Source organism: Cetorhinus maximus, chromosome 9, assembly GCF_964194155.1.
Source record: "Cetorhinus maximus chromosome 9, sCetMax3.hap1.1, whole genome shotgun sequence".
In the NCBI taxonomy this organism is placed as follows: Eukaryota; Metazoa; Chordata; class Chondrichthyes; order Lamniformes; family Cetorhinidae; genus Cetorhinus; species Cetorhinus maximus.
Window position 1 is genome coordinate 27,375,229 of NC_135887.1, and position 20,369 is coordinate 27,395,597.

Consider the following 20,369-nt stretch of genomic DNA (forward strand, 5'->3'; position numbering starts at 1 on the left):
CCAATATAAAAATGAGGTTAATGACAAGAGGTCTGAAAATGGTCGTAACCCTAGTCAATTTGAGTCAGGACAAAGTATGTCTGGGACGGTGACCGTAGGTGTTTAAACCCAAAAAATGCACAGGGAATGGTTAATTGGTGTGATTCCCAGTATCATTACGCAATGAACTGCCCACAACGAAGGAATCGTGTTTTTGAAGTGACCCACGAAACGGATTCATATGAAAATGATGGTGACTGCCATTATGGAATTGTATTGATCAGAGTTTGATGGTTATCTTGATGGTAGATTCCTTCAACTGTACAGTTCTGGACAGTGGTTGCACTTCTACGATGTGCGGCATGGACTGGCTTGCCTGCTATCTGGAGTCTCTCTGAAGCAGAGCAGTGGAAGAGTGAGGAGTATGAAAGCTCTGCCTGCTTCAGGTTCAGAGATAACAATACATTTAATATCCTCCAAACAGATGGTCCTCCCTTGTAAGATAGCAGAGATCAATCAGTTTATCAGTACTGATGTGGTTTCTAGCGTTTCTATCTGCGATGAAGGCGGCTCAGATGACACGAGATATGAAGAATGATAGAGCAGTCATGTTTGGGATAAAATGTGGATCTACATTTTACTCGGTCAGGCCATTACTGCTTGCCACTAAGGATGCCAGAGATTTCTAATCAAAAAGTTCATGAAATTTTGTTAACTACTGAGAATAAGAATTTGGTGGACAAAAAGATCATTTGGAAAATACATACACAGTTTGCACATCCGGCACCACAGAAACTGAAGACTCTACTTCAAGATGCGGGAGAGGTCGGTAAAGGATATGATGACTTTATTGAACAAATCACTGCTCAGTGTGAAATTTTCCTTAAATATCCCAAGACACCACCGCGTCCTGTTGTGAATTTGCCACTAGCCAGGGAGTTTAATGATGCAGTGGCAATGGACTTGAAAGTTTGGGACAAGGATAGGGGTATTTTTTTACTACACATCATAAGTATGGCAACCAGATTTAGCCTATCCACTGTGATACATAGTAAAGACAAAATGATCATTATCAATAAGGTCATGGGGAAATGGGTAGGAACAGGATTAGGAACACCAATTAAGTTCCCCTCAGGATGGCGGGGAATTCACCAATGAGGAATTCCAAGATGTGTGTGAAAATTTAAACATAGTTATGCACACTGCAGCTGAGAGCCTGTTTAGTAATGGTCTTTGTAAAAGAAACTATGCGGTAATAGGTGAATTGTTACATAAAATATTAGCTGATCAACCAGATTGTAAATTGCAAACGGCGCTAGCATAGGCAGTGCATGCAAAGAACTCTCTGCAAATGGTTGCGGGGTGGAGGGGGGTACAGTCCCTACCAGTTGGTGTATGGAAGAAATCCAAAGTTACCTTCAGTGTTGCCAGGTGGTCCCCATGCTCTCGAAGCGACTAGCATTAGCTCCATCTTTTTCTGCTCATATGACGCTTTGCATGTGGGCAGAAAAGCTTTCATTAAAGCTGAGGTTTCGGAGAAAATTCGGTGGGCCCTACGGCACTGCACAAGACCATCGGGAATACAGTTTAGACAAGGAGACATGGTATATTATAAAAGGGAAGGCCAGGCCAGAGGGGAAAGGACCTGGCACGGTAATAGGCACTAATGGTAAAGTAGTAATTGTGCAACACGGCAATCAAACTGTTAGGGTACTTTCTTCACAGTTAATTGGTACTGACTATACCTTTACAGGTTCTGAATAGGACATAGAACGCAAGGAGGCACCATGCACTTAACATACACGCACACACACACACACACTGGGTAGTTATGAGGAACAGATGACGGCAGATACAGGGTTGGTTGACTATGAACAAAGTAACACTGAGGTACAGGATAACGTTATTCGTCCAAAAGGGCAACTACCCAAAGTAGGAACAAAGGTAACATACATGCCAGAAGGGACCAGTGTATGGAGGGATGCCATCATCATAGTGGGAGCAGGAAAGGCCACTGGTAAATACAAACATCGGCTAAATGTGCAGGATGAAGGACAGGAGGCAAGACCTATCAATTGGCAAACTGAGGTAAAGATACAGAAACCCAGAATGCGCAGTATGAGTTCTGACAGTGGACCAGAAAGTGGTCGTGACCCTAGAAAAAAATCAGACTTGCAAGCAGGGTTCTGCTCACACAGGAGAAAGATCATATATAGTAGCAGCCCAGAAAGGGAGAGGAATGTGAGTGGAGGCCGTAGCTTAACAAGAATGAGGACTAGAGAGCAAACTAGCAATCTCAATAGAAGTAGAAGTCCTTATGACCGAGAGATTCTAGAAGCTGCTAATAAATTGGAAAATAAGCTGATAAAGGAAGCCAAGCGGAAAATGTTAGAAAGTTGGAAGGAATTTGGGGTATATTCTGAAATACCTGACAGAGGACAGCGAGCTTTATCTCTCAGATGGATCTGTACAAATAAAGGTACTCCTTATAAGGCCAAAGCGAGATTAGTAGCCCTTTGAAGAGACACTAGATCATCAGGATGTCAGACTGGACTCGCCTACTGCGGGGAAAGTGAGTTTGAAGATTTTTTTTAATAGCTATTTTAATACCCTATTCCTGGGAGTGCAAATTAACTGATGTAAAGGCTGCGTTTTTACGGGGAGAGAAGTATCAAAGGGAAGCTTTTTTGAAACCACCCAAAGAAGCCAGGGATGTAGAAGGAAAGCTACAGAAATGGAACAAATGTGTTTATGGGTTGAATGATGCATCAAGAGTTTGGTATTTTTCAACGAGGTTTGTGCTGTTGAAAACAGGTTGCATTCAGTTAAAGGCAGAACCCGTGATGTTCCACTGGTACCATAAGGAGAAACTAACTGGAATCTTTATCATGCATGTTGATGATTTCCTGTGGGGAGGATCTGTAGAATTTGAACAATGGGTAATAGAGAAGATAAAGAAGGAATTCCAGGTCTGAAGTCAGGCTCCAGGGGCCTTTAAATACATAGGTTTAGACATTAAGCAGAGCAAGTTAGGAGTGACATTGAATCAACAATCTTATCTAGAAAATGTTAATTATATCCCAATAACTTGTGCTGGTCCTCACAAAAAGAGGATCCTGCTACCAAGGAAGAAACGGAGTTGAGAAGCTTGATTGGGCAGTTGAACTGGTTGTGCTCTCAGGCTAGGCCTGATGCTAGTTATGATGTGTTGGAGCTGAGTATCACGATAAAACATGCTACAGTTGAGCAAGTTCTGAGAGCAAATAAAACACTAAAAAAAATTAAATTCTGAGATGTGTGCTGTAGTTTCCAGCCTTGGGTGATCCAGAAGATATAAGGTTGGTCATTTTTAGCAATGCTTCACATGCCAATCTTCCAGATTGCACTCTAGCACTAGCACAGCACAGTTTATCATATTCTTGGTGGGAAAGAATGATAAATGTTGCCCACTGGCTTGGGAGGCCAAGAAATTAAAAAGGGTAGTGAAAAGCTCCTTAGCTGCTGATACGCTAGCTTTTGTGGAAGCATTAGATTATGGGGGTTTACTTATCCAACATACTGACAGAAATATTATATAAGGGGCAATGTGGGAAACGTTTGCCCACACATAGAATGTTATGTTAATAACCGGTCTCTTTGGGACAACACTCATTCCACTAAAAGTGTCACTGAAAAAAGGCTAAGAATAGACCTAGCCAGCACAAAAGAAATGTTAGAGAGGAGAGATCTCTAAGATAAAATGGGTTGACACACATCACCAACTATCTGACTATTTTACAAAAAGAAATGCCTACTCGGTGTCTCATTTTATAATGATGCAATGAAGAAAAAAAGTTTTGTTTTATAATTGTATGTGTGTGTATATATATATATATATATATATATAGTTTTTTTTAATTCTTTTTAGTTAATATGGCAATTACCTTGTTAAAGCCAATTGCTAGTTAAACAGGTGATGGGCATTGATTATCCCATCCAAATGGAATAAAAAGATACAGCTGGAACACTTTGTGTGGAAGCTACTTGGAAGTCAGTAGCACTGAGTTGTCTTGAAAATAAACCAGCTTGAACCAAAAGACGAGCCTGGATTAATTCTTCCACCACAACCTCTTATTGTGAGTAACAGTGGTTGTAAACTTTCCCTTCTCATCCTGTTCAGCCTTTGGCATAGTTGACTACACCATTCTCCTCCAATGCCTCTCCACTGTCGTCCAGTTGAGTGGTACCGTTCGCACTGAGTTCCATTCTTATCTATCATATCCAGAGATCTACTTGCAAAGATTTCCAAGCCTTCCCTTGCACCATTATCTCTGGCGTTCCCCAAAGATCTATTTCTGTCCCCTCCTATTTCTCATCTAAATGCTTCCTTCAACAACATCATCCGAAAGCACAGCATTTGTTTTCTCACCTGGGCTGAAGACACCCAGGTCTACCTCAAACCACCTCCCTTCACTTTTCCGCTCTTTCTAAATTATCAGACTGTTTATCCAACATCCAGTACTGGAAAAGCAGAAATTTCCTCCAATTAAATATAGGGAAGACAGAAGCCACTATTTTCAATCCCCACTCCAAACTCTGTTTCCAAGCTACAGACTCCTTTCCGCTCCTTGGCAACAATCTGAGAGTAAACAAATTTCTTTGTAACCTCTGTCATATTTGACAAGTTGAACTTCTGACCACATATTCACACCAAAGATCACACATTCACTAAAGGTCATCAACTTCTACCTGTGGAATATCATCCAACTGTGTCCCTGTCTCAATTTATCTCCTCCTGAACCCCTCATTCACACTTTTGTTAACTCTAATCTTGACTATTCCAACACACTGGGCTGGTTGCCCACATTCTTCATTCTGTAAACTGGAGGTCATCAAAAACTCTGCTGCCCATATGTTGGCTTGCCATATGTTCATTGAACACCCCATGTTTGCTGACCTATCATGGGTCCTGTCAAGCAGCTCCTTGATTTTGAAACTTTCCTTATTTCCAAACCCCTCCATGGCACCACACCACCCCAACCCCATCTCTGCAATCTCTCAGGGAAGGTAGCACAGTGGCAATATCACCGGACTAGTAATCCAGGGGCCCAGGCTAACACAGTGCATGGGTTTGAATCTCACTGTGACAGCTGGTGAAATCTGAATTAAGTTAAAGCTAGCCTCTAATAGTGACCATGAAACCACTGTTGATTGTCGTTAGCAAACCAGAGGGTTTTTTAATGTCTTTTAGAAAAGGAAATCTGCTGTCCTTACCTGAACTGGCCTACATGTGACTCCAGACCACAGCAATGTGGTTAACTCTTAAATGCCCTCTAAAATGGCCTAGCAAGCCACTCAGTTGTATCAAAACCGCTACAAAGTCAATAAAAAAGTAATGAAACCGGACGGACCACCCACCATCAACCTAGGCAATGACAACAGCAAACCCAGCTCTGTCGACCCTACAAAGTCCTCCTTAACACCTGGGGGAGAGCTGACCCACAGACTAGTCAAGCAACAACCTGACATTGTCTTGAAGTATGGTTCCATGAGTATGACTATGTCCCAGACACCACCATCACAACCCTTGTCCCACCGACAGGATCCAGTCAGGAGAGAGTTACCCTGGCAGTTAACATAGACTCCGGACCCCATGATGTCTCATGGCATCAGGTCAAACATGGGCAAGTAAACCCCCTGCTGATTACCACATACCCTGCCACATCAGCTGATGAATCAGTGCTCCTCCATATTGAACACCACTTGGAGGAAGCACTGAAGGTGGCAAGGGTGCAGAACGTCCTCTGGGTAGGGGATTTCAATGTCCATCACCAAGAGTGGCTCAGTAGCACCACTACTGACTGAGCTGGCGAGTCCTAAAAGACAAAGCTGCTAGACTGGGTCTGTGGAAGTTGATGAGGGAACCAAGAGGGAAAAACATACTTGACCTCATCCTCACCAACCTGCCTGCCCCAGATGCATCAGTCCATGGCAGTGTTGGTAGGAGTGACCATTGCACATTCCTTGTGGAGATGAAGTCCTGTCTTCACATTCAGGATACCCTCCATCGTGTTGTGTCGCACTACCACCATGCTAAATGGCATAGATTTCGAACCAATCTAGCAACTCAGGACTGGGCAACCATGAGGCTCTGTGGGCCATCAGCAACAGAATTGTATACAACCACAATCTTTAACCTCATGACCCTGCATATCCTCCGCTCTACCATTAACTGGTAGAGCATTAACACTGGTTCAATGAAGACTGTAGGAGGGTATGACAGGAGCAGCACCAGGCATACCCAAAAATGAGGTGTCAACCTGGTGAAGCTACAACACAGGACTACTTGCGTGCCAAACAGCATAAGCAGCCAGTGATAGACAGAGCTAAGCGATCCCACAACCAACAGATTGGATCTAAGCTCTGCAGTCCTGCCACATCCAGTCGTGGCTGGTGGTAGACAATTGAACAACTCGCTGGAGAAGGCCCCACAAATATATCCATTCTCAATGATGGGGAAGTTCAGCACATCAGTGCAAAAGATAAGGCTGAAGCATTCACTGGAATCTTCAGCCAGAAGTGCTGAGTGGATGATCCATCTCTGTCTCTGGAGGTCCCCAGCATCACAGATGCCAGTCTTCAATTCACTCCAGATGATATCAAGAAATGGCCGAAGGTGCTAGTTACCGCAAAGACCATGGGCCCTGACAATATTCCGGCAGTAGTACTGAAGACTTGTGCTCCAGAACTTGCCGCGCCTCTAGCCAAGCTGTTCCTGTACTGGCATCAACCCAGCAATGTGGAAACTGCCCAGATATGTCCTGTCGACAAAAAGCAGGACAAATGCAAACCGGCCAATTATCACCCAATTGGTCTACTCTTGATCATCAGTGAAGTGATGGAAAGTGGTATCGACAGTGCTATCAAACAGCACTTACTCAGCAACAACCTGCTCACGAAGCTCAGTTTGGTTTCCACCACGGCCACTCAGCTCCCGGCCTCATTACAGCCTTAAGCCAAATGTGGACAAAAGAGATGAACTCAAGAGGTGAAGTGAGGGTGACTGCCCTTGACACCAAGGCAGCATCTGACCAAGTGTGGCATCAAGGAGCCTAGCAAAACTGGAGTCAAGGGGAATCAGCGAGAAAACTGTCCACTGGTTGGAGTCATACCTAGCACAAAGGAAGATGGTTGTGGCCGTTGGAGGTCAATCATCTCAGGCCCAAGACATTACTGCTGGAGTTCCTCAGGGTAGTGTCCTGGGCCCAAACATCTTCAACTTCTTCAATTACCTTCCTTCCATCATAAGGTTAGAAATGGGGATTATCGCTGATTGCACAATGTTCAGCACCATTCAGAACTCCTCAGGTACTGTAGCAATCCGTGCCCATATGCAGCAAGAAATGGTCAAGTAATGTTCATGCCACGCAAGTGCCAGGCAATGACCATCTCCAACAAGAGAGAATCCAACCATTGCCCCTTAACATTCAATGGCATTACCATTGCTGAAACCCCCACTATAAACAACCTGGGGGTTACCATTGACCAGTGTACCATCTGAACTAGACCAGCCATATAAATACTTACAAGAGCAGATCAGAGACTAGGGATTCTGCGAAGAGTAATTCACCTCCTGACTTCCCAAAAACCTGTCCATGTACAAGGCACAAGTCAGGAGTGTGATGGAATACTCTCCATTTGCCAAGATGAATACAACTCCAACAACACTGAAAAGGCTGGGCACCAACCAAAACAATGCATCCCGTTTGACTGGCACCCCATCCACCACCTTCAACGTCCATTCCCTCCACCACTGACACACAGTGGCAGCAACGTGTACCATCTACAAGATGCACTGCAGTAATCCATGAAGGCTCCTTCAATCCAATGACACAACTTCTAGCACCTAGAAGGACAACAGCAGCAGATACATGGGAACACAACCACCTGCAAGTTCCCCTCCCAAGTCACCCACCATCCTGACTTGGAAATGTATTGCCATTTCTTCACCGTCGCTGGGTCGAAATGCTGGAACTCCTTCCCTAACAGCACTCACCACCACCTTCTCGAGGGTATTTAAGGATGGGCAATTAAATGCCAGCCCATATCCCGTGAAATAATTTTTTTAAAAGGCCATTGTTCCAGGGAAGGATAAAGAAAACACTTCAAAGACACTTGGAAGCTCTCCTTGAAGCACAGTGACAATGACTTTAATGACTGGGAGGCTGCCAATCATTCAAAATGGCTACTTGTCCATCAAGCTGCATCACGATTTGAGTCACAACGTCTGAATGATGAAGCAGAGCAGTAGCAGAGAAGGAACGGGGACTTAAACGACTTAGCACAGCATGAATACCAACTCTTTCCTCTACTTACACCCCTTTTTTCAATATTTTTTTTATTCACTTATTTTTATTTCATTTTTTTTTATTCATCTTTATTTTCATTCATGTATTCATTTTTATCCCTTTTTTTTATGCCCCCCTTTTAATCACATTTTCGATCCCTTTTTTCCCCCCACCCCTGCCCCCTCTCCCCACCTCCACAAGGGCCATCTGTTACTTTTTCATGTTGTTCTTTTCGGAGTTATTACCCTTGTCCTGCTACTGACACATTCTGCTTTCTTATCTTAATGCCACTATCAGCACCTTTTTTAGCCCTTAACACTCCCTTTGTCCTTTTTGTTCACGACATCTTTATCAATCTCTTCTTTGCCCCCAACTATCGCTGGCCTTCTATCCAGCTTCACCTGCTCTACCCCACCCACTTAAACAGTATAAATTTCATCATATTTCTACTTCTCTGCAGCTCTGAATAAGTCATACGGACTCGAAACGTCATCTGTTTCTCTCTCCACAGATGCTGTCAGACCTGCTGAGTTTTTCCAGCACTTTGTTTTTCTTTCAGATTTCCAGCATCCGCAGTATTTTGCTTTTATTTACATGAATATCAATGCACTGTGACACAGAGGTCAACTCCACCTTTCAAGCGCACAATCTCAGCCATACTGTTCCATTCGAACATGAATCAAAAGTCAGATAGTTCCCCACTTTCAGGGGGTAGAAAGGCACCCCAGGCTGCTCTCACACACCTACTTACAACAGCACTGGCAAAGACTTGAAAGTAGGCAGCCAAATAAACAGGATGTTGTTTGCTAGAACACAAAGTGATGGATAGGGGGAAGTAAATGTAAAAGAATAAGTTTAAAACAAGCTCTCTCTCATCCAATCAGGCTACTCCCCACAGCATCTAACCCTGCACAACCAATTTATCTCAGCCTCTACAGCCCATTACATCTATGCAGTCTATTATGTGCTGTCCACACAGGCAGTATGGTATTTACAATAAGATGCACAAAACATCCTACAATTGAATATCACTGCCTTACAGGTATGATCATTGACAATTTACAGACAGCAATCAGACAGTAATGCTAACCAGACAGGTACATCTAAACTATAGAATCCCTATGCTTCTCAAAAGTGTTGGATCATACAGAAGCACAGTTTAAGGTTAGCTATTTTTTTGAGAGATAAATGTTAGCAGGCTATTCAACAGTGACTACATTAACTGTAAAGCTCTGGGAAGCTCCAGGTTTCTAACAGGTGTTATATAAATGGAAGTTGTTTCTTTTTTTAATCCTTGCTAAAACAATTTACTTACTCCTCCAGAAACTTTATCTACGTGAACATCATGCAGTTTCTGAAAAAATGAAATAGATGGAAATCACTAAAACCAATTTGCATGCACATTTTAACATAACTTTCTATTTCACACCACATGTAGCAGCATAATTGTTCACAGGGTATCCAAAGAAAAAGTGAACTGCTAAAAATATCCCACAAAAGTGAATACAATTGTAAATATTAATTAATTCAAATAGAATATTCAGACTGTGGTATAGTAGTAAACTACAGGAGGGAATTTAATATGGATAAATATGAAGTGTTGCACTTTGGGGGATCAACATGAAAACGAAGGTCAATGCAGTCCAGTAGCAGACACAGAAAGTGAATCACTACCATCAACCATAGAATCTTAAAGCCGAAGGCCATTCAGCCTACTGTCTGTGTAATCTCTCTTAGAGCTGTCCAACTGAGCCCCATTCCCGAGCTATTCCCCATAAACTTGTAAATGAAACTTCTTCAGGTACCTATCCAAATGCCTTCCGAATTCCCTATAAAATCTCATTCCTCCACCTTTTCACACTATGTGTTCCAGATGTGTGAAAAATATTCTTATTTCCACTATGGTTCTTTTGCCAATTATTTTAAATCTATGATCTCCATTACCTACCCACTTACCAGAGGAAACAGTTTCTCCTTATTTTCTCTATAAAAACTCAAGTTTGAATACCTCTTTTAGGTCTTCCTTAACCTTATCTACTCTAAAGAGAACAATCTCAGCTTCTCTAATCTCTCTGCATAATTGAATTGAAGTTGCTCACACTTGATGCCAACCTGGTAAACCTCCTCTCCAAGGTCTTGACATTCTTCCAAAAAGAGTGGTGCCCAGAATTGTACACAATATTCCAGCTGAGGCCTAACCAGTGATTTGTAAAACTTTAGCATGACTTTCTTGTTCTTGGCTTTTTAAATAGGGGCATTGGATACAATTGTCCATGCACCTTCAAGATTTGTGTATACCCAACGTCCCTCTGCTCTTGCACCTCCTCAAAATAGTACCATTTAAATTGTACAGCCTCTCCACATTGTTTGCCCCAAAGTGCATCACTTAATACTTATCCACATTGAATTACATCTGTCATGTGTCTGCCCATTGCACCACTCTATTCCCTTCTGAGGTCTACTAATATCTGAATCCTCATTCTGCTCAACTTCATGATTTAGAATTGAGGCTTTATTTTTAAGTTACTGTTGAAACTATATTGTATCATGGACAGGAAGGGGTATAATTTAAACAGTCCTGATTTCTCCTCTCACCACCCGTCCATAAACAGAAAAGTGTGTTGATTTTGATTTCCCCCTTTATAAGCAGTGGCATATTTCCCAACCCCTCAGTTTTGGTGTGATCCAATTTCTATTAATACCCCACATGATAGGATGAACTCGAAGGGATTAGTTTATTAGCGCACACGCAAACAGGGGAGCAGGGTAGCAACATGGCCTCCTTTTCACTCATACAATAAAAGAGGGATAGAGAAAGAAAGATTTACAAGGCAAAGACCACAGAGAAAAGAACTATTGTTTCATGTGGGTCCAGAATCAAAGTCCAATGGTGTATTCCTTCAGAGGTCAGTAGGCTAAACTGGTGCTGGATAATTCACTTTTCCTGTAGCATTGACTTCCATGATGAGATTGATTCATCTCCGTGTGCCTGTCTTGTAGGCAATGGTACAGAAGTTCCAGTAGAAACAGTGTAGAAGGAGGCCATGCATTCAAACCTGGACAGAGCCCCTTTTCAGTGCTGTTGCTTGGTAGATGGAAAGGTGGCAGACTGAGCTTTGTAGTACAGCAAGACAGTACAACTGGTTCTCCCAACTGGAGGTTCATGCCACATGACTCCCATCTCTCCACACCAACTTTCAGCAAGGACATGTGACATTTATCCCAACCCCTCAGTTTTGGTGTGATCTAATTTCTATTAATAACCTCACTGCAAACTCAAGATAGGGTAAACTCAGGGGTACTTTATTCGCGCACATTCAAAACGTGAGATGGGTGTGTCACTACGTAGCCCCCAGTGCATTCGTACAACAAAAGAGGTAGAGAAAGATTTACAGGGCAAAAACCAAAAGATAAAAAATTATTGTTTCACCAGAGTCCAGAATGAAGAGTCCAATGGTGTATTCCTTCACAGGGGGCAGCAGGCTGAAAATTAATGCTGGATAATTCACTTTTCCAGTAGGGATGCCTTCGACAGAGAGTCAGGCATGCAGAAATGAATTAGTGTTGTAGGTATAGAAGTTCCAGTAGAAACAGTTTTGGGGGGTGGCAAGTATTCAAGCCTGGACACAGCCCTTTTTCTGAGCTGCTGCTTGCTAGATGGAAAATGGCAGACTGAATAGCAGTACAGCAAGACAGTGTAACTGGTTCCTCCAGCTAAGGGGTCATGTCACATGACTCCTACCTGTTCACTTTGGCAAGGATGTATATTCTTTTGTCTGGAATCTTGAGAGTGTTAATGTTCCAACGATTAAGAATTTCAAAGGAAGTTGCAGGGTCCTTTGCCCTAGCAGACTGACGGACTCTGGTGGCTTATGAAATGTAGATTGCCTTTGTAGCATTCCCTTTGAATTTGATCTCTGCAACCACATGGGTCGTTAGCGTCTCTTCAGAGATAACGAGGTGTTAGTTTCCCTGTTATTGCCAGAAATTTCCTTTTTGTTCAGGCAGATATAGCTTCAGCCTTTTTAAAGTTTTTGTCCAGTTTTAAAAATTTCGGGAAGCAGCCATGATGGTGTACAATATATTATATATCACAAAAATAGTGAGGACTTAGCTCCGTTACAATTGTTAATCAAGACAGTAATCTTATGGGACCTGCAAAAGGGCAACAAACAGAGCCTGTATGGCAAAGATGCAATGTACACCAGGGATCCCAATTACTTATTACAACTGGAGCTCCGAGTACTGCTTGGTGAGTAACTGCCATTAGCACTCACCAGTACTGCAGAGTTGCCCTTTTTATAGTTTAAAAAAAATGTCAAGGCTAACATTTTGCAAAATGAACGAAATGTAAGTTAGACATATTTTAACATCAACACACAATAACTTGCTAAAACATCACTTTACCTCGGCACAGGCTTAACTGTGGATAAAACAAACAAGAATGTGAAGGTGTCAAAAATATTGCTATTAAATTAACACACCCCTCCCCAACTCAAATTATATGGACGAGGAAAAAAAACCTCTGACCCACTGAAATTCTGAGTATTTTAATTATCTCAGGTTAGCATCCATATGCACTACATAGTCAATATACTCCACCAATACCCTCTCTGGCATATTATCCTGATATTTGATTTCACTAAATTTACATTTATAAGCTTTTATGATAAAAAAAAGATTTATTTTATTTAGTCCACTTATTTATTTCACCATGGATTTCCCCAACCTGAAACAGGTAATTCCCTACATTTTGATGATGTAACAGAAAAGGCTGATGAGGGTGATGTGGTTGATGTGTATGTGGACTTCCAAAGGGTATTTGATTAAGTGCCACATAACAGGCTTATCAGAAAAGTTTGAGCCCATGAAATAAAAAGGGCAGCGGCAGCATGGATATAAAATTGGCTGAGTGACAGGAAACAGTAGAGATGAACAGTTTTTTTTTGGACTGGAGAAAGGTATACAATGGAGTTCCTAGGGGTTGGTGTTTGGACTGCTGCTGTTCTTGCTATATATTCTTGACTTAGGCTTAGTTGTACAAGGCACAACTTCAAAATTTGCAGCTGACAGAACTTTCAAGTATTGTGAACCATGAAGAAGATGGTGTTAAACTTCAAAAGGACATAGACTGGTTAGTGGAATGAGCATGTGGAAGATGAAATTTAATGCAGAGCAGTATGGAGTGATTCATTTTGGTAGCAGGGAGGGGAAAGGCAATGTAAAGGGTACAATTCTAAAGTGGGTGCAGAATAGAGGAACCTGGCGATATATGTGCATAAATCATTGATTGAGAGAGAACAGGTTGAGAAAATGCTTAATAAAGTATAAGGGATCCTGGACATTATAAATAAGAGCACAGAGTTCTAAAGCAAGCAAGTTATGATAAACTTGTATAAAACACTGGTTCAGCCTCAACTGGAGTGTTGTGTCTGGTTCTAGGCACCACACTTTAGGAAGGATATGAAGGAGTTGGAGGGGCTGCAGGAAAGATTCAAAAGAATGGTTCAAGGGATGAGGAACTTCAGTTAAGTGGAGAAGCTAAGTCTGCCCCTCTTGGAGTGTCATAATCAAGGTGCCACATCTTACATGCAAGGGGCAACAGTGAATCATATGAAATTGAACCCCCAAAAGTGCAAAGCTATAGGAATTGTGCTTCATGCACAAACCCTTCTCATCAACTGCGCAACAAATGTGCATTAAATTATTAGGAATCTACATTTAAAGTGGTCTCAAATGGGATTACCAAGTGCATGGAATGCTTAAGAGAGCAAATGGAAGACTTCACATGCTCCGTCTTCTCAAGCATCATAACACAGCACAAACTGCTTTATTTACTATATTTAATAGTTATGTAAGTCTCATTGTTGAATATGCAGCCCGTTTGGAATGCTGGACTTACCAAAAAGCATGTGAACAAGCTTGAAAGCATTTGGAAACAAGCACTGAAACTGATCCTAGGTAACATGTACCAAAGATACCCCAATACAATCAAACAACTGAATACATGTTCCCGTACTGAAAGGCAGAAAAAGCTCTGTCTGGACTTTGCTAGAAAACTCTTGAATCCCACCTCCCATTGCCACTATCTCTTACCACAGTCAAACGAAAGCAAATGTGTGATGGAATTAAGGAGAAAGAACACCACTCCAGAAATAAGGTACAGAACGAATAGATTACGAGACAGTCCAATCCCCAGCTTTATGCAATTCATAAATAGTACGCAAAGGACTGAAAACTCAATGAATTCAATTTGGCAATGTGTGAACTAGTTGTTTGATAATACAGAACTTGAGTATTGCTGAAAAAAGAGACATGTCGAAGCTTTGAAATCTCTTTTTTTTCAGCAATATATGAAATGTGGACTTTAGTATAAAATGAAGAGTGCAGTAGAGCTTTTATTTCTATTCCATAAATTAATGAGACCTGCATTTTGCAATCTGCATGCTGATATGATTATAATTGTGCAACTCATTATTTTATACCTTATTTATTTTAATGATTGTAACTAAATCATGACCACTTGTTTTATTTGTATTGCCATCACAATTTGGCACCTGCTACCATGATGATTTCTCAATAAACCAATTACCTTTCTAAACAAAAAATGCTGGAAAAACTCAGGTCTGACAGCATCTGTGGAGAGAAAGACAGAGTTAACGTTTCGAGTCATACGGACTTGAAACGTTAACTCTGTCTTTCTCTCCGCAGATGCTGTCAGACCTGCTGAGTTTTCCAGCATTTTTTGTTTTTGTTTCAGATTTCCAGCATCAGCAGTATTTTGCTTTTATTTTTGCAATTACCTATCTAACTGTTCTCTTTGGAGAAAAGGTTAAGAGGAGGGCATCCAAAATCGTGAGGGGTCTGGACAGAGGAGATCGGGAAAAACTATTTCCTTTGGTGGAAGGTTCAAGAAACTAGAGGACACTGATTTAAAGTAATTGGCAAAGAAAGCAACAATGACAAAACAGCGACTGGTTAGAATCTGGAATGTACAGCCTGAGAATGTGTGGTGGAAGTAGATACAATCGTAGTTTTCAAAAGGGAATTGGACAATTATCTGAAGTGAAAAGAATTGCAGGGCTACAGGGGAATGGCAAGGGTGTAGGAGTAGGTGAGTTGCTCTTACAGAGATCCAGCACAGGCACGACAGGCTGAAAGACCTCCCTCCATGCTGTAACCAATCTGTGATTCTAAGCATCAAAGATTAAGCTCAAAACTTTTTACATTCATTTACACTTGAAATGTTGCTCTCTGCACTGGCATATTCTTATTCCAAGACAGTAACCACAGCTGTGCACAGTACTCAAGTGCCTTCCGATCTGCCCTTTATAAAGCCTCAGTGTAACCTCAGATGACCTGTATTATCTTTCTATACTGTAACATTAACTTGACAAGTCTCTTGTCAACTCTATGTCATTCATGTTGAATGTAGGTTGTACTACTATTTCAAGTGCAACATTTTGCAGTAAGTTTAATCTGCCACCTGTCTGCTTCTTTGCTAAAATGAACCAAATCTTTCTGCAAATCCACAGGTGTCTCCCTATTTTAGGCCTGTCAGCACATTTGATAATCTTGCATTTTACTCCAACACCCAAATAATTTATATAAATTAGAAAAAATTCAGCGATTACCCCTGCAGTACTCCAATGAACATCAATCTTTCGTCTCATTAATATGCTCAGTTTCCATCCTTTGACCATCTTTGGATCCAGGCATAAACTCCCCTAGAGCAGAACCCAAGGCTTCCTGAAAATCTAGGAAAATTACATCACAGGGGATTCCACATTTAATTTTACCTACAATGTCCACAGAAGTTGTGAAAGAGATTTTTCAGACGCGATGTTCCCCATCTAAATCAAGGCTGGCTATTTCTCCTCCAGACTGCCCGTCAGAATGGTTCCCACTGCTTGGCCTGATATAGACAAACAGCCCCAAAGTCGGCTCCAATTTGATTTATTTGTCTACTTGAAAAAAGATCCTTCCCACCTCATGTTACCTCACTCACACCTCTTCTGACAACAAGACCAATGTCCCAAACATCTCCCCCTCCCTGGTCCCTCTAAGCGTCCCTGGATATATACCACTGGGCCCAAAGTAGTTTTGTGCCTTCAGTTACTTTAGGTTCATGAACACTTACAGCACAGAGGGAGGCCTGTCATGTCTGTGCTGGCTCTTTGAAAGAACAGTTGTGTTCAGTCCTACACTCCCGCATCTTATCCGCAATCCTGCGAGTTCCTCACCTTTAAGTCCCTGTCCAACTCCCTTTTAAAATCTTTTATGGATTCAACTTCTACCAGCTTTTCCAGTGGAACATTCCAGATCCTGACAACTGTGAATGAAAACATTTCTCATCTCCCCTCCAGATCTTTTGCCAATGATTTTAAATTTATGACCTTGAATTGTTGACCCACTTGAGAGAGAACAGTTTTTCTCTATCTGCTGTATTAAAACTTCTCATCATCTTGAAAATCTTTATTAGGTCGCCTTCCCTTCTCTTTCTTTTTCTTTCATGCGATGTGGGCGTCGCTGGCAAGGGTGCCCATCCATAATTGCCCTCGAACCGAGTGGCTTGCTAGGCCATTTCAGAGGGCAGTTAAGAGTCAACCACATTACTGTTGGTCTGGACTCACATGTAGGCCAGGCCAGGTAAGGATGGCAGATTTCCTTCCCTTAAGGACATTAGTGAACTAGATGGGTTTTTACAACAATCGATGATATTTCATGGTCACCATTACTGAGACTAGCTCTTCTTTATATTCCAGATTTTATTAATTGAATTTAAATTCCACCAACTGCCATGGTGGGATTTGAACCCATTAGCCTGAGCCTCTGGATTACTAGTTCAGTGAACATTATCATGCACCACCATCTCCCCATCTCTGATCCAAGGAGAAGAGGTCTAACTTTTCCAACCTCCTTTCATAACTAAAATCCTTCCTTACATGGTAACATTCTGGTAAACCTTCTCTAAACCCTTTCCTAGGTTTTGGCATCTTTCCTGAGGTAGGATGCACAGGATTATCCATCACACTCCAGCTGAGGCCTAGCCAGTGATTTAGAAAGTTCTAGAATGAACTTTTTGCTTTTATATTGTCTCTACTGATAAACCCAAGTAACTTGTATGTTTTTTAACTAAATCAATTTGCTCTGCCTTTTTTTACAGATGTTTTTATATAAACACCAAGGTCTCAATTTTTTCAAAATTGTGCCATTTATAGTACACCAGTCCCCAAATGGCATTGTCACACTTCTACCCAGCTCACCACCCTATTTACGTCATCGTGAAGTCTACAACTTCCTCATCACTATCTGCTACAGTGGCAAGTTGCATATCATTTGCAAGCATTATACTGCTGCTTCCCAGGTTCTTTATAAAAATTGAAAGAAATGGGCCCAACATTGACCCTTAAGGAGCACCACGACAAACCAACTCTCAGGTTCAAAAAACATGGGAGCAGGCCATTCAACCCCTCGAGCCTGCTCGGCTATTCTATAAGATCATCACTGATCTGACTGTGGCCTTAACTCCACTTTCCTGCCTGCCTCCCATAACCCTTTATATTCATTCATGCCATGTGGACATCACCTGCAAACTCAGCATTTACTGCCCATCACTAATCGCCCTCAAGAAGTTGGTGAGTTGGTTTCCTGAACCATTGCAGTCCATGTGATGAAGGTACTCCCACAGTGCTGTTAGATAGGGAGTTCAAGGATTTTGAGCCAGTCTTCCTGTCGCCACTGCTCTACACAGGCTTTTGCTTGTGAGATGAAGGCCATCAGATTTTCAGGGCTGCATGGTTCTGGTAGTAGAGGGCATTCTGCAAGATGTTTCATCATTTGGGATGCCTCTCTACAATCACAGTAGAGACAATTTGTTTGGTTGTATTCTCACTTCTACATAAGGGCTTCGCATCAGCAGATTGAAGCATTAAGACACAGTCAAGTCAGCCATGTTTCATTGGCTCCTCTGGGTCATTTGACAACTTGTATTCCTTCATCTGTAGATGTGTTGACCAATCAGAAGTCGGCAGCTGTGGGAAGTACAGTCTAGGGGCTGGACAGTATGTCCCCCTCAACTTAAGCCTCTTTGTTACTGGCTCTTTCTGGAAGACTGTGAAGGTCTGGCCTACGTCGTCCAATTTTGACCTAGTGATAATGAGGGAACGGTGATATGTCGCCAAGTCAGAATGGTGTGTGACTTGGATGGTAACTTGCAAATGGTGGTGTTCCCATGTGCCTGCTGCCCTTGTCCTTCCAGACAGTAGAGGTCACATGTTTGGGAGGTGCCATTGAAGCAGACTTGATGAGTTGCTGCACTGCATCTTTGAGGTCGTAGATACCACAACAGTAGAGCGCCAACGGTGTAGTGTGTGAATGTTTAAGAAGGCAGATGGGATGTCAATCAAGCTGACTGCTTTGACCTTGATGTCCTGAGTATTTTGGAGCTGCACTCATCCAGGCAAGTGAAGAGTATTCCATCACACTCCTGACTTAGGCCTTGTAGTTGGTGAAAGGCTTTGAGTAGTCAGGAAAATTACATGCAACAGAATATTCAGTTTTTGATCTGTTCTTGTAGCCAGTGTCTATATGGCTGCTTCAGTTAACTTTCTCTTTAATGGTAACCCCATCAACAAGATACTGCACGCCTCCGCAAAGGATGTTGCTGATGGGCGATTCGGTGATGGTATTAACATTGAATGTCATGGGAAGTGGTTTGTCACTCTCCTTTTGGATATGGTCATTGTCCTGCACTTAAATGGCAAGTAATATTTGTTCCAGACATCAGCCCAAGTCTAAATGTCATTCAACTCTTGCTGCATGGCCTGCCTCATTACCTGAGGATTTGTGAGTGCAACTGAAAACTGTGCAACCATCAGCTAATATCCCCACTCCTGACCTTTTGATTGAGGGGACACCATTGATGAAGCAGCTGAAGGAAGTTGGGCCAAAGACACTGCCTAGAGCTCTTGCAGCAATGTCCTGGGGCGTCTTTAAAACCCACTTCTTTGACCAAGCTTTTTGGTCAACCTTCCTAATAAAACATTTTAGGCATTTTTTTTAAAAATTACAACTTAGGACAGTTTTCCACATTAGAAGTGCTATATAAATGCACACTATTGCAAAAAATCTTGTCTCTTCAAATCATGCCATTATCCTAAACCATCTGAAGAACTGTCCTCTATTTCCTCCGAAACTTCAAAAAACTTTTCAGTTATTCTTCTTCTTTGGCATTCCCTCAGGATTGAGGATGACTTGTTTACATTCCAGGCACAATGGGTTCTAAGAAGGCTGATCAATCCAATACATGATTTGTAATCTTTGCCTCAGCTGGTGCTTGAAAGGTTGGGTTGGTGGACTGTTTGGAGATTTGTGCATTCCCTCTGATCCACCTTGACTTCGCCTCTGCACATTCCTGACGAAGTCTCTTGATGTATTCAGTGCTTTCCTGAAGGAGCCTTCTCCATTTTGGTCAGTTGCAAGCCAGGGACTCCCCATGTGTTTTCAGGGATGCTTTGAGGATATTCCTAAAGCGTTTCTGCAGTCCTCCTGGGAGTCTCCGGCCACAACTGAGTTCAGGGTAGAGCAATTGTTTTGGGAATCTGGTGCCAGGCATATGAACGTCTAGTCCTGCCTTGTAGAGCTGGGTTTGTATCATTAGCACCTTGATGCTGGGCATGTTGGTTTGGAAGAGGATACTGCTGTTGGATCACCTTTCCTACCACCAGATTTGGGGGATCTTGTGAATGAACCACTGGTGGTATTTCACCAGTGTTTTGAGGTGCCTATTGTAGGTTGACAAGGCTCCAAAGCATATAGGAGCACAGGGAATTACTGCTGCCCAGGAAACCATAACCTTAGCCTCAGGTTTGAGATCCTGGTCATCTTTCTCATTATTAGGATCCTCATCATCATTGCCACTTCTGCCAACTCTTTCACAGGATCTCAAAACAGTGACTGATTAGGCCCACATCTCCCCAATCTTTCTTCCCTCCATCCATCAGCCATTGAAAAGCAAGATTACACTCATCACACAATTCTTGTTTCATCTCCTAAACTGTC

The 20,369-nt window shown here is 42.1% G+C and overlaps 1 protein-coding gene across 13 annotated transcripts in view; it reads right to left on the reverse strand.

Annotated features, from left to right (window-relative positions):
- ncor1 (nuclear receptor corepressor 1) overlaps window positions 1-20,369 on the reverse strand; it is a 399,352-nt gene that overhangs the window by 378,172 nt on the left and 811 nt on the right. The window lies entirely within an intron of this gene.